Source organism: Salvelinus fontinalis, chromosome 9, assembly GCF_029448725.1.
Source record: "Salvelinus fontinalis isolate EN_2023a chromosome 9, ASM2944872v1, whole genome shotgun sequence".
NCBI lineage: Eukaryota > Metazoa > Chordata > Actinopteri > Salmoniformes > Salmonidae > Salvelinus > Salvelinus fontinalis.
In genome coordinates, this window is record NC_074673.1 from 16,306,573 (window position 1) to 16,321,787 (window position 15,215).

Sequence of the window (15,215 nt, forward strand, 5' to 3'; positions counted from 1 at the left end):
GTTTATGATAAGAATTAACAAAAATTTAGTAGAGAGGATCAGACCTGAATGCAACGCTTAACTAGTTGCCTTGAACGCAGCTCCCTACTAACTCAACAAGCACCAGCTGTTACTAACTTCCAATCAGCTCCATGCATGTTATAACACTTTAACTAGATGCTTTGAACGCAGCTTCTCAACGGCATCAGCTGCAACTCATTTCTAATCCCCCTCCACCACTGCCACCCTACTTAAACCTTACCAAACCAACATTCTAATCCCCCTCCACCACTGCCACCCGACTTTAACCTGACCAAACCAACATTCTAATCCCCCTCCACCACTGCCACCCTACTTAAACCTGACCAAACCAACATTCTAATCCCCCTCCACCACTGCCACCCAATTTAAACCTGACCAAACTAACATTCTAATCCCCCTCCACCACTGCCACCCTACTTAAACCTGACCAAACCAACATCCTAATCCCCCTCCACCACTGCCACCCTACTTAAACCTGACCAAACCAACATTCTAATCCCCCTCCACCACTGCCACCCTACTTAAACCTGACCAAACCAACATTCTAATCCCTCTCCACCACTGCCACCCTACTTAAACCTGACCAAACCAACATTCTAATCCCTCTCCACCACTGCCACCCTACTTAAACCTGACTTAACCAACATTCTAATCCCCCTCCACCACTGCCACCCAACTTAAACCTGACCAAACCAACATTCTAATCCCCCTCCACCACTGCCACCCTACTTAAACCTGACCAAACCAACATTCTAATCCCTCTCCACCACTGCCACCCTACTTAAACCTGACCAAACCAACATTCTAATCCCTCTCCACCACTGCCACCCTACTTAAACCTGACCAAACCAACATTCTAATCCCTCTCCACCACTGCCACCCTACTTAAACCTGACCAAACTAACATTCTAATCCCTCTCCACCACTGCCACCCTACTTAAACCTGACCAAACCAACATTCTAATCCCCCTCCACCACTGCCACCCTACTTAAACCTGACCAAACCAACATGCTTGCTGTGTTCTGAAGTGCATGCACACAAAGTGATTCTTGGTAGTCTTAAATAAATCTACTTTGAAACAAAAGTATACACCTCACACACATGGTTATGGGCTTAAAAAAAGAAGACACCTGTACCATGTCAGATATAGAGTAGAAATGTATTACATTTTGAGTTTGCACCCCAATATTACACTTTATATACCTCACAGAAGACTGAAATATAACAAAACCGTTGGACATAGAAACACCGGATTTTCGTTAATTTTTAATTTTTATAATGTTTATTAATTATGAAATTATGAAAATTCCACCCTTGAGGCCATTAGGGGGCGATTTGGTCAGTTGACTGCAGGAAAGGGCTGCACTATGTCCAATACACTGTATGTCAACACTCTTGGTCAGAAAACAAATTTGTATGGGTCCACACTACAGTATGTCCAATACACTGTATGTCAACACTCTTGGTCAGAAAACTAATTTGTATGGGTCCACACTACAGTATGTCCAATACACTGTATGTCAACACTCTTGGTCAGAAAACAAATTTGTATGGGTCCACACTACAGTATGTCCAATACACTGTATGTCAACACTCTTGGTTAGAAAACGAATTTGTATGGGTCCACACTACAGTATGTCCAATACACTGTATGTCAACACTCTTGGTCAGAAAACGAATTTGTATGGGTCCACACTACACTATGTCCAATACACTGTATGTCAAGCGGCTATGTTCAAACTCCATACTAGTTAACACTCTTAGTCAGCAAATGAATTAGTTTTGTGATCTGAGAGAGTTAAGATATATGGATTTGTATAGAAATGGCATCTTACTCACTTATCGCTCAGATACAGTACATATCTCTCAGTAACTCTTCTGACCAACCTATTTTCAGCACTGCCTCACTCTCCAGTGTGACGGCTATGGTGGTGGTGGTGGCTGCTATAGTCTTTTTTATGACATGGTGGGCTTCTGCCCCAGCTTATATTTAATTCAGCATGTCTTCAGAGATCTTCTGTTCGGAGGGTTTCTGAAATGAATGCCCTTGAGCGGATCTACTCTTCACTTATACTGCATGTTTCATGTCTCAACTGTGCATTTAGGCATGAATAAAGGCATGATAATCGTTCCAAGATAGCGTAGCAGTCGGACGTGTGTTTGTCTTGTCTTGTCCCGTCTTGTCCCGCGTAAATAGTCCTCGTATTTTTTGTATACATTTCGTATATATTTTAATTTCACTTTCCATCTTGGAACTGAATATACATTCCCGCAACCCGCCTCACCCAATGTGGTACGGATCTGCTATTTTTTAAACTTTAGAACCGTGACCCCAATCAGAAGCTAGCCAGATAACTAGCTACTAGCTAGTAGTCAGTTAGCCACTGCTGCGGTCTTCACCCTTAACTCGGACACCAGCCAGCTTCAGCTCGGGTCAATACCTGCCAGTCTGCAGGCGCGATATCAACCCAGAGAATATAGGACTGCTTTTTCTCTACCACATCACCGGATTCCTGACGCAAGCTCTGGACAATTACACCGGATCATCGTCGCTAGCTAGCTGCAACCAAGTGGCTACTACTGGCTAATACCTCTGTCCCGAAACAAGCACCAGTTAGCCTTGAGCTAGCCTCGGGCTAGGCCCATCTGCCGGCTAGCCGAAGAGGTCTACCAGCGAATTATTGGGATACAATACCTCTTTTGCCAATTGGACTGGACCCTTTATTGCCGACACGGAGCCCCGCCGTTTCATCACGACTGGTCTGCCGAATTAATTGTCCGAGGTGGTTTCAACAGGCTTTTCCATTGCGACGTTTCTGAATACCCATCTGCTAATTATTAGCTGTCTTATCGGCTGCTATCTAAATAAATATACCGGACAATTTTTTTTTCTTTTTTTCTTGGGTCACTATATCTATTTTGCCAATTGGATCGATCCCCTCTACCACACGGAACCCCACTAATCTACCGACGGAAACGAACGAGGTGACAAAAAAAATAAAAATAATAATAATAATTAAAAAAATAATAATAATAAAAAAAAACAGACCTCCATCCTATGTTATCTTGCTACCGATAGCCAGCTACCCGGCCAGCTGTCTGGATCGCCGTGACCCCAACCAACCTCTACTCACTGGACCCTTATGATCACTCGATTAAGCATGCCTCTCCTTAATGTAAATATGCCTTGTCCATTGCTGTTCTGGTTAGTGTTTATTGGCTTATTTCACTGTAGAGCCTCTAGCCCTGCTCACTATATATCCAACCTCTCAGTTCCACCACCCACATATGCGATGACATCACCTGGTTTCAATGATGTTTCTAGAGACTATATCTCTCTCATCATCACCCATTACCTAGGTTTACCTCCACTGTATTCACATCCTACCATACCTTTGTCTGTACATTATTCCTTGAAGCTATTTTATCGCCCCCAGAAACGTCCTTTTACTCTCTGTTCTAGATGCTCTAGACGACCAATTCTCATAGCTTTTAGCCGTACCCTTATCCTACTCCTCCTCTGTTCCTCTGGTGATGTAGAGGTGAATCCAGGCCCTGCAGTACCTAGCTCCACTCCTATTCCCCAGGCGCTCTCTTCTGATGACTTCTGTAACCGTAATAGCCTTGGTTTCATGCATGTTAACATTAGAAGCCTCCTCCCTAAGTTTGTTTTGTTCACTGCTTTAGCACACTCTGCCAACCCAGATGTTTTAGCCGTGTCTGAATCCTGGCTTAGGAAGACCACCAAAAATTCTGACATTTTCATCCCTAACTACAAGATTTTCAGACAAGATAGAACGGCCAAAGGGGGCGGTGTTGCAATCTACTGCAAGGATTGCCTGCAGAGTTCTGTTTTACTATCCAGGTCTGTTCCGAAACAATTTGAACTCCTACTTTTAAAAATCCACCTCTCTAAAAACAAGTCTCTCACTGTTGCCGCCTGCTATAGACCACCCTCTGCCCCCAGCTGTGCTCTGGACACCACATGTGAACTGATTGCCCCCCATCTATCTTCAGAGCTTGTGCTGCTAGGCGACCTAAATTGGAACATGCTTAACACCCCAGCCATCCTACAATCTAAGCTTGATGCCCTCAATCTCACACAAATTATCAATGAACCTACCAGGTATCACCCCAATTCCGTAAACACGGGCACCCTCATAGACATCATCCTAACCAACTTGCCCTCCAAATACACCTCTGCTGTTTTCAACCAAGATCTCAGCGATCACTGCCTCATTGCCTGTATCCGTAATGGGTCAGCGATCAAACGACCTCCACTCATCACTGTCAAACGCTCCCTGAAACACTTCAGCGAGCAGGCCTTTCTAATCGACCTGGCCGAGGTATCCTGGAAGGATATTGATCTCATCCCGTCAGTAGAGGATGCCTGGATATTTTTTTAAAATGCCTTCCTCACCATCTTGAATAAGCATGCCCCATTCAAGAAATTTAGAACCAGGAACAGATATAGCCCTTGGTTCTCTCCTGACCTGACTGCCCTTAACCAACAGAAAAACATCCTATGGCGTTCTGCATTAGCATCGAACAGCCCCCGTGATATACAACTTTTCAGGGAAGCTAGAAACCAGTATACACAGGCAGTTAGAAAAGCCAAGGCTAGCTTTTTCAAGCAGAAATTTGCTTCCTGCAACACAAACTCAAACAAGTTCTGGGACACTGTAAAGTCCATGGAGAATAAGAACACCTCCTCCCAGCTTCCAACTGCACTGAAGATAGGAAATACTGTCACCACCGACAAATCCATTATAATTGAGAATTTCAATAAGCATTTTTCTACGGCTGGCCATGCTTTCCACCTGGCTACCCCTACCCCGGTCAACAGCACTGCCCTCCCCTCTGCTACTCGCCCAAGCCTTCCCCATTTCTCTTTCTCCCAAATACAGTCAGCTGATGTTCTGAAAGAGTTGCAAAATCTGGACCCATACAAATCAGCCGGGCTAGATAATCTGGACCCTTTCTTTCTAAAACTATCTGCTGAAATTGTTGCCACCCCAATTACCAGCCTTTTCAACCTCTCTTTCGTGTCGTCTGAGATTCCCAAAGATTGGAAAGCAGCTGCGGTTATCCCCCTCTTCAAAGGGGGAGACACTCTAGACCCAAACTGCTACAGACCTATATCTATCCTACCCTGCCTTTCTAAGGTCTTCGAAAGCCAAGTCAACAAACAGATTACCGACCATCTCGAATCCCACCATACCTTCTCCGCTATGCAATCTGGTTTCAGAGCTGGTCATGGGTGCACCTCAGCCACGCTCAAGGTCATAAACGATATCCTAACCGCTATCGATAGGAAACAGTACTGTGCAGCCATATTCATTGACCTGGCCAAGGCTTTTGACTCTGTCAATCACCACATCCTCATCGGCAGACTCGACAGCCTTGGTTTCTCTAATGATTGCCTCGCCTGGTTCACCAACTACTTCTCTGATCGAGTTCAGTGTGTCAAATCGGAGGGTCTGTTGTCCGGACCTCTGGCAGTCTCTATGGGGGTGCCACAGGGTTCAATTCTTGGACCGACTCTCTTCTCTGTATACATCAATGATGTCGCTCTTGCTGCTGGTGAGTCTCTGATCCACCTCTACGCAGACGACACTATTCTGTATACTTCTGGCCCTTCTCTTGACACTGTGTTAACAACCCTCCAGGCGAGCTTCAATGCCATACAACTCTCCTTCCGTGGCCTCCAATTGCTCTTAAATACAAGTAAAACTAAATGCATGCTCTTCAACCGATCGCTGCCTGCACCTGCCCACCTGTCCAGCATCACTACTCTGGACGGCTCTGACTTAGAATATGTGGACAACTACAAATACCTAGGTGTCTGGTTAGACTGTAAACTCTCCTTCCAGACTCACATCAAGCATCTCCAATCCAAAGTTAAATCTAGAATCGGCTTCCTATTCCGCAACAAAGCATCCTTCACTCATGCTGCCAAACATACCCTTGTAAAACTGACCATCCTACCAATCCTCGACTTCGGTGATGTCATTTACAAAATAGCCTCCAAAACCCTACTCAATAAATTGGATGCAGTCTATCACAGTGCCATCCGTTTTGTCACCAAAGCCCCATATACTACCCACCACTGCGACCTGTACGCTCTCGTTGGCTGGCCCTCGCTTCACACTCGTCGCCAAACCCACTGGCTCCAGGTCATCTACAAGACCCTGCTAGGTAAAGTCCCCCCTTATCTCAGCTCGCTGGTCACCATAGCAACGCCCACCCGTAGCACGCGCTCCAGCAGGTATAGCTCTCTGGTCACCCCCAAAACCAATTCTTCCTTTGGCCGCCTCTCCTTCCAGTTCTCTGCTGCCAATGACTGGAACGAACTACAAAAATCTCTGAAACTGGAAACACTTATCTCCCTCACTAGCTTTAAGCACCAGCTGTCAGAGCAGCTCATAGATTACTACACCTGTACATAGCCCATCTATAATTTAGCCCAAACAACTACCTCTTTACCTACTGTATTTATTTATTTTGCTCCTTTGCACCCCATTATTTCTATCTCTACTTTGCACCTTCTTCCACTGCAAACCAACCATTCCAGTGTTATTTTTTACTTGCTATATTGTATTTACTTCGCCACCATGGCCTTTTTATATTTTTATTTATTTATATATATATTTTGTTTGCCTTCACCTCCCTTATCTCACCTCACTTGCTCATATTGTATATAGACTTATTTTTCACTGTATTGTTGACTGTATGTTTGTTTTACTCCATGTGTAACTATGTGTTGTTGTATGTGTCGAACTGCTTTGCTTTATCTTGGCCAGGTCGCAATTGTAAATGAGAACGTGTTCTCAATTTGCCTACCTGGTTAAATAAAGGTGAAATAAATAAACAAAAAAATATTTGGAGAGTAGAAGTAAGGATTTGGTTCTCACAGAGAATGGAAGTATTTAGTGTTTTATTAGGATCCCCATTAACTGTTTCCAATGCAGCTGCTACTCTTCCTGGGGTCCACACAGGAAACAAAATAACATACATAAAATAAACAATATAATAACACCACATATTACAATGTATAATACAATAGTTAATACAATGTATAATACAATACATAATACAATACAAAATAAATCAAAAAGTTCTGTGTCTCTTGACAGTCCCTGTTGTGTCGTAAGATGTTCTTTCAAAGGAAAAGTAGTCCATTGAATATGGCTTTTAGCCCTGGTGAGGTTGGACCAGTTTGAGAGAAGTGTGTTTAATTTCTGTCCTTTTGAAAGTGCATCTCAACAAACAAGATACATGTCTTTTTATTGAATGACAGTCATTAACAAGCATCCTCTGCTAGCTTTCCATCCAGCACACCTAAACCTCACATCACCGGGTTATTGTGCTTGCCATCATATTTCCCTGTAGTTCAACCCATTAGATCCCATTTCAATGCCTTTGCTGGCTGTGTGCTATCCATTCAGCACACTTTGCCAAGTCAACATACTAAAATATGAATGTGTTGGAGCCTGGGGGCCATAGGGCAGTGAGCTGCTATCTCTCTAGGTAACGAGGAGCTTCTGAGGGGCCAGTAGGCCCCAGGCCCCTGGCCTCATCACCACCAATATAGGGATTGAAGATTCATAAAAGGGAATAGTGAGCAATAACCCGGCCAAGACATTAATGTGCTCTTATTAGGGAGGAGAGGGAGAGGAGAGACTGTAGACACCAGCTCACTGAGACACTGACAGGAAAAGCACAGTCAGATAGTTAGCCTCAGACATGAGATAAAGGCACATTCTGCACAGATTAGAACAGAATGGAACATAACAAAATGGAACAGAATAGAAGAGAATGTAACATAACAGGACAGATCAGAATGGAACAGAACAGAATAGAAAAGATCAGAACACATCAGAACAGAACAGAACAGAACCGAATGGAACAGAACATAAAAGAACCGAATGGAACAGAATAAAAAATTATGGAAAAGAACAGAACAGAGCAGAATGGAACAGAACAGAACAGAACAGAACAGAACAGAGCAGAACAAAACAGAATGGAACAGACTCAGAGCAGGCTCATACACAATCTGTGTTAGACGAGTTTGCTTGGTTCAGACTTCGGGAGAGAGAACAGATCATTTAGAAACAGAATCTCCTACTCCTCTCTAACCTGCAGTAGAGCCCTATAGGATCCCACTGCAGAGGAGCACATGTCTATTATACCTTATCCTCTGACAAAACAACAACAATATCAACAATCCTATTCTGGTATTCTACAGAAGGAGCCTACTGTCTAGTTCCCTTCCTGTTGTTTACACAGTCATTCAAACAACAGAAAACACAGTGGACTTAACCAAACCACAAAAAAAGATCAACAATAGCTGATTGGTCCAATATAATCATCATCAGGTGAGGTCCCATAGGACATTATGTGCGCATGATTGTAAGTTGCTTTGGATAAAAGGGTCTGTTAAAAGGCGTATATTATTATTATTATATTACTCCGTGGTATGGACTGTGAAATAATTGGGGCATTTGGGAGGACCATTAAAGGAGAAATGAATAAATGCAGAGAAATGAATAAATGCATCAAATGAATTCAATGTTCTAATGAATTAATTTGCTTTGAGCAAAGTGGCCCAGCTTTCGTTTCCTTTTTGTCGAAGAACAACTTAGTTTTGTATCAATTCTGCTGTGCTAATTTTACTGTGTTAAAATATTGTTTTGAAGTAAACCTATGGACTGGTCATGACATTCCTCATCATTAGTAGCTTTCAGCATTTTTGTTTTAAAGTAAACAATTACTGGTCGTACTTGGTTCGGACACTTGTCATATGGTTTTACAGAGCCTTACTATGAGGCATTTCCTGAGCTCCCTGTGTGCACAGGCAGTAGTCATGTCTAGCCATTTGCAACATGGCCTTTCCATGTCTGGACTTAATATTGATTTGCTACATCATGAAATTCACATATCTTATTAACCATCCATCATGGCAGCAACAAAGCCCTGACCTATAGGCTCAACAAATTATAGCATGATACAGTAGGAAAGACATTTGAAAGGGCGATTGGAAAATAAGTTCACATATCATATGCATTACAAAATATATTTTTCTCTCCTGTCGATTCACTAAATAGATTTTTCTCAATATGTCAGATCAATGGTCAGCCTCCAGCTCCTGAAGTTGCATGGGAGAAGTGTATGTACTATGTTTTATAATGTCAACACTTACCCTCCCTCTTCCCCCCTGCTGATAGGTTCCTGCGGGAGACTGTGGTCTGTGCTTCACAACCTGTCTGGCCAGAGAAAGACCAGCTCCCTCAGTAGCAGCAGCGTTTCCATTCCTTCTTCAAAGCGCCTGCTGCTGTGCTTCTGTTTACATTGAGGGTGAACACAGCTCTGTATGGGTTAGCGCCACACAATTATGCCCACCGGGATACGATAGTGCAGAAGCAATCACGAGATGGCAAGGTGAGAGGGAGAGAAGGTTGCATGGGGATGGAACACGCAGCAGAGACATGTCAGATGTTAGGGTGATAGTTGACTGAGTGAACCCATGGTAACCAGATTCAGACCTCTCATACATGATCACTACCTACAGTTTCTACGCCAAACAGGACCTATTGTTCAAAACCCAATAGAAAAGTAGGCCTGTATATCATGTGTGTGGGGTGAATCATAATGAACATGTGAAAATGCATCCCAGTGCCCTGTGCCTGAAGAAATGTATGTTTGCTGGTGAATATTGCCTCGTTGTGATAATGGTATAAATGAATCACAAAATGATCAAGGTTTTCCTCTTTCCTTTGCTATATCATTAAACTATGAATGCTGATTAATTTGCATATTCAAGAATATTATTATCAGACATCATTCAACAGAAATACTTAAATATCTTTTACACTGTGAATATTCAGATCATAGTAAATGGCAGGCCTTTATCTTAGCGTATTGTTCTTGTAGTGAATCTCTGAAGAAAACAACCACCTACTGTGTTTTATTAAAAGTTCCAAAAAACAGGGGCTATTGTCACTGAATGGGCTCTATTCAATCCGCATTGTGGAAATTCAGTTTTACCTCATCATTTAAATTTGAAGGCAATGTTCCAGCTTTGGGAGAGACTGCATTCCCGGTAAACGCTGCTTATATCGGCTCAATTGGAAATTACTTTTACATTTCTATCGCGGAATCTGTAACGCTTCAGCTTTTGACCTTTTGAAATGCACAAAGAAAATATAGAGCCACTTTCTGAAGCCAGGTGTGAATGTAAACAGGAGCCACAACAAGGCCAGAGTCGAAGTTCATCTACATGTCCATGAGTTTTGGCAATGATTTGCAGCCTACCCATAATACAGCCATTATATCTCTGAAGGCTGAGTGTTTGAAGATGACTGGAGAGCAGCATGCACTGAGAGCAGTCTTTAATGACACATGACTCTACACAGGAAGGGCCAGGTGCAAGAGGCAGGCCATTCAGCTGGCTTTGGGAAGGGGAGGAGTGGGAACTATGGGGAGAATGCAGAAGTGATGAAAGACAGGGAGGTGTCATCTTCTAAATCAAATCAAATTTATTTATATAGCCCTTCGTACATCAGCTGATATCTCAAAGTGCTGTACAGAAACCCAGCCTAAAACCCCAAACAGCAAGCAATGCAGGTGTAGAAGCACGATGGCTAGGAAAAACTCCCTAGAAAGGCCAAAACCTAGGAAGAAACCTAGAGAGGAACCAGGCTATGAGGGGTGGCCAGTCGTCTTCTGGCTGTGCCGGGTGGAGATTATAACAGAACATGGCCAAGATGTTCAAATGTTCATAAATGACCAGCATGGTCAAATAATAATAATAATCACAGTAGTTACAGCAAGTCAGCACCTCAGGAAAAAATGTCAGTTGGCTTTTCATAGCCGATCATTAAGAGTATCTCTACCGCTCCTGCGGTCCCTAGAGAGTTGAAAAGAGCAGGTCTGGGACAGGTAGCACGTACGGTGAACAGGTCAGGGTTCCATAGCCGCAGGCAGAACAGTTGAAACTGGAGCAGCAGCACGGCCAGGTGGACTGGGGACAGCAAGGAGTCATCATGCCAGGTAGTCCTGAGGCATGGTCCTAGGGCTCAGGTCCTCCTAGAGAGAGAAAGAAAGAGAGAATTAGTGAGAGCATACTTAAATTCACACAGGACACCGGATAAGACAGGAGAAGTACTCCAGATATAACAAACTGACCCTAGCCCCCCGACACAAACTACTGCAGCATAAATACTGGAGGCTGAGACAGGAGGGGTCAGGAGACACTGTGGTCCCATCCGATGATACCCCCGGACAGGGCCAAACAGGAAGGATATAGGAAGGATATATAAGAAGGATATAACCCCACCCACTTTGCCAAAGCACAGCCCCTACACCACTAGAGGGATATCTTCAACCACCAACTTCAACCACCAACCATCCTGAGACAAGGCCGAGTACAGCCCACAAAGATCTCCGCCACGGCACAACCCAAGGAGGGGCGCCAACCCAGACAGGAAGATCAACCCACTCAAGTGACGCACCCCTCCCAGGGACGGCATGAAAGAGCACCAGTAAGCCAGTGACTCTGCCCCTGTAATAGGGTTAGAGGCAGAGAATCCCAGTGGAGAGAGGGGAACCGGCCAGGCAGAGACAGCAAGGGCGATTCGTTGCTCCAGAGCCTTTCCGTTCACCTTCACACTCCTGGGCCAGACTACACTCACATATGACCCACTGAAGAGATGAGTCTTCAGTAAAGACTTAAAAGTTGAGACTGAGTCTGCGTCTCTCATATGGGTAGGCAGACCATTCCATAAAAATGGAGCTCTATAGGAGAAAGCCCTGCCTCCAGCTGTTTGCTTAGAAATTCTAGGAACAATTAGGAGGCCTGCGTCTTGTGACCGTAGCGTACGTGTAGGTATGTACGGCAGGACCAAATCGGAAAGATAGGTAGGAGCAAGCCCATGTAACGCTTTGTAGGTTAGCAGTAAAACCTTGAAATCAGCCCTTGCCTTAACAGGAAGCCAGTGTAGGGAGACTAGCACTGGAGTAATATGATCACATTTTTTGGTGGGGTTTAAACCGCTCTCTGTCTCCTGCCCTTTTTTCTAAAAGCCTTTACTCTTCGGCAAATATTAACCTTGTCTCTAGGCTCACTGCTAAAGTCAGCTCGTAGACAAGACTAGGCATAGCAATAAAGACTAACTCCTAGCTGGGGTGTCAGTAGAAAATGGCCCTGATGACATTTTGAGTGATCTCAGCCGTAGCTCCAACACCAAAACTTTAAAACAGGGGTGTCAAACATTGTAAATGCATGTGGTCTATGCAACTAAATGACTAAAACCAAATCTAAACTGTGTAGAAATGATAAAGGACCTACATTCATACAGTTTCTTGACTGTCCAGCTCACTAATAATCACTGAAATTAAATCTCGACAGTCGGAGAGTATCGAAAATTCCAAAAAGGATGGATAGAAGACTGTTTTGACGGCAAGGAAATATAACTCATTTTCAATGCGGCCCTCCGGACCTCATTGAAGATCGAATGCTCCCCCTGGGGCAAAATGAGTTTGACACCCCTGCTTAAAGGCTAGATCTGACAGGGAGATGAAGCCTTACCTTGGAGTGGTACCTGGCGGTACACCGTGGCATTTGCCTGTCACACAGAGGAAGAGAGGCAGAAAAGGTCAGGAGACAGAGAGCGGTTTAAACCCCACCGCCCCCCAGTCCCCTTCATCCACAGGGTGGTGTACTCTGCCATTTATCACTGTTTGTCTCGGCGGATGCCTCACTCAGCCCCCCACCATGGATATTTAATGTCTGTATCGGCAAGTGTCTGTCCCACAATTCATAGTAAATCTTTCATGAGTGTGCAATGTAGGCCTCAGTGTTTGTTACCAAGGCTCCAGTGGCAGGATATAACGCCGTCATCACCACTACAGCTAAGACTCATTTATAAAGACATGCATTGTATGCTTACCTTATTGAAATACAAGTGTTCTTCTGCTTTTGAAATTCAAGAAAGGAATGCAACTCTTGTATTTTGACATTTAATTTACATTTGACGTTGAACCTTACTTTAACAAAGAAAGTCTATCTGGTATTTGTTCTCTTAAATCTATGACATCCCTGGTAAACTTGTGGGTGAACAGTAACTGAGGTACAGGGCTGATTTGGCAGAACATTTATAATCAAGGTTCTTTCTCCCCCTGTTGGCTGTTCTGATACAGTGCAGCTGGGATGTGGCTCATCTCTAAATGGCAGCCTGGTCTCATAGACTAGACGTAACATAGTAAAAGTACATTCAGAACACCTAAATTAGTATGAGACGGTATGTTAATCTTGACGCTAGGGGTCAGAGTTTTTTTATTTTCTTAAAATATCGTTCCCAAAGTAAACGGACATTTTCTCTGGCCCAGATCATAGAATATGCATATAATTTACAGATTAGGATAGACAACACTCCAAAGTTTCCAAAACCGTCAAAATATTGTTTGTGAGTATAACAAAACGTATTCTGCAGACGAAAACCTTAGAAAATATAACCCGGAAGTGATATATAAAAAAAAAGACTGTGTTTCCTGGACCGTCTTTCTTCCATTTAAAGGGGTATCAACCAGATTTCTTTTCCAATGGCGTCCTCAGGCTGTGACCAGGCTTTAGGCATAGTTTCAGGCTTTTATTTTGAAAAATGAACAAGATTTTTCAAAACTAGTCAGGTGTCCTCTGAATAGTTCCTGCGCCAGAGGAGCTCTCCATTTTGCGTTTGTCTCTTAAAGAATAGGTTATGGTCCGGTTGAAATATTATCGATTATGTTTGTTAAAAACAACCTGAGGATTGATTATAAAAAACATTTGACATGTTTCTACGACCATTACGGATACTTTTTGGAATTTGTCGAACGGAACACGGCTTTGGTTTTCTCAACATAATGCGCAATCCAAATAGCGTTTTTTTGTTATAAAAGTAATATTTATCGAACAAAAATAACATTTGTTGTGTAACTGGGAGTCTCGTGAGTGGAAACATCCGAAGATTATCAAAGGTAAGCGATTCATTTTATTGCTTTTCTGACTTTCGTGACCAAGCTAACCAAGCTAATATAAGGCTAGCTGTTGTAGCATTGAAAGCTACACTCACAAAAGCTTGGATTTCTTTCGCTGTAAAGTATATTTTCAAAATCTGACACGATAGGTGGATTAACAACAAGCTAAACTGTATTTTGGTATATTTCGAGAGTGATTGCATGACTATAAATATTTGGAGTAATATTTTTTAATCTGATACGTTTGGAAATTTTCATCTTCCTTTCAGGACCGGAACGAGGCTGTAGTTTTCTCAACATAACGTGCAACCCAAATGGCGTTTATTTTGTTATAAAAGTAATATTTATCGAACAAAAATAACATTTATTGTGTAACTGGGAGTCTCGTGAGTGCAAACATCCAAAGATTATCTAAGGGTAGCGATTAATTTTATTGCTATGCTAATTTGGGGCTAGCTGTTGTAGCATTGAAAGCTACACTCACAAAAGCTTGGATTTCTTTCGCTGTAAAATTAATTTTCAAAATCTTACACGATAGGTGGATTAACAACAAGCTAAGCTGTGTTTTGGTATATTTCACTTGTGATTGCATGATTATAAATATTTTTAGTAATTTTTTTGCATTTGGCGCCCTGCAATTCTAGCGGTTGTTTAGGAATGTGATCCCGTAAAAGGGATCCGTAGCGCAGAGAAGTTAAGTTTGGTGTGGTTGGGTTGGATGGGTGGGCATATAACGCGGACGTCTAACAACCCACAGGTTGCTTGTTCGAATCTCATCACAAACAACTTTTAAACTACTTAGCTTGTTAGCTAACCCTTCTCCTAAACCTTTAACATAACTCCGAAACTTAACCCTAACCCAGCTAATGTAATTTAAAAAATGTATTTAAAAATGTATTTTTTACCCCTATTTAACCCCAATTTCGTGGTATCCAATTGGTAGTTACGGTCTTGTCTCATCACTGCAACTCCCGTATGGACTCAGGAGAGGCGAAGGTCGAGAGCCGTGCGTCCTCCGAAACACAACCCAACCAAGCTGCACTGCTTCTTGACACAATGCCCACTTAACCCGGAAGCCAGCCGCACCAATGTGTCGGAGGAAACACCATACACCTGGCGATCGTGTTTGCGTGCACTACGCCAGGCCCGCCATAGGTGTCACTAGTGCGCAATAGGA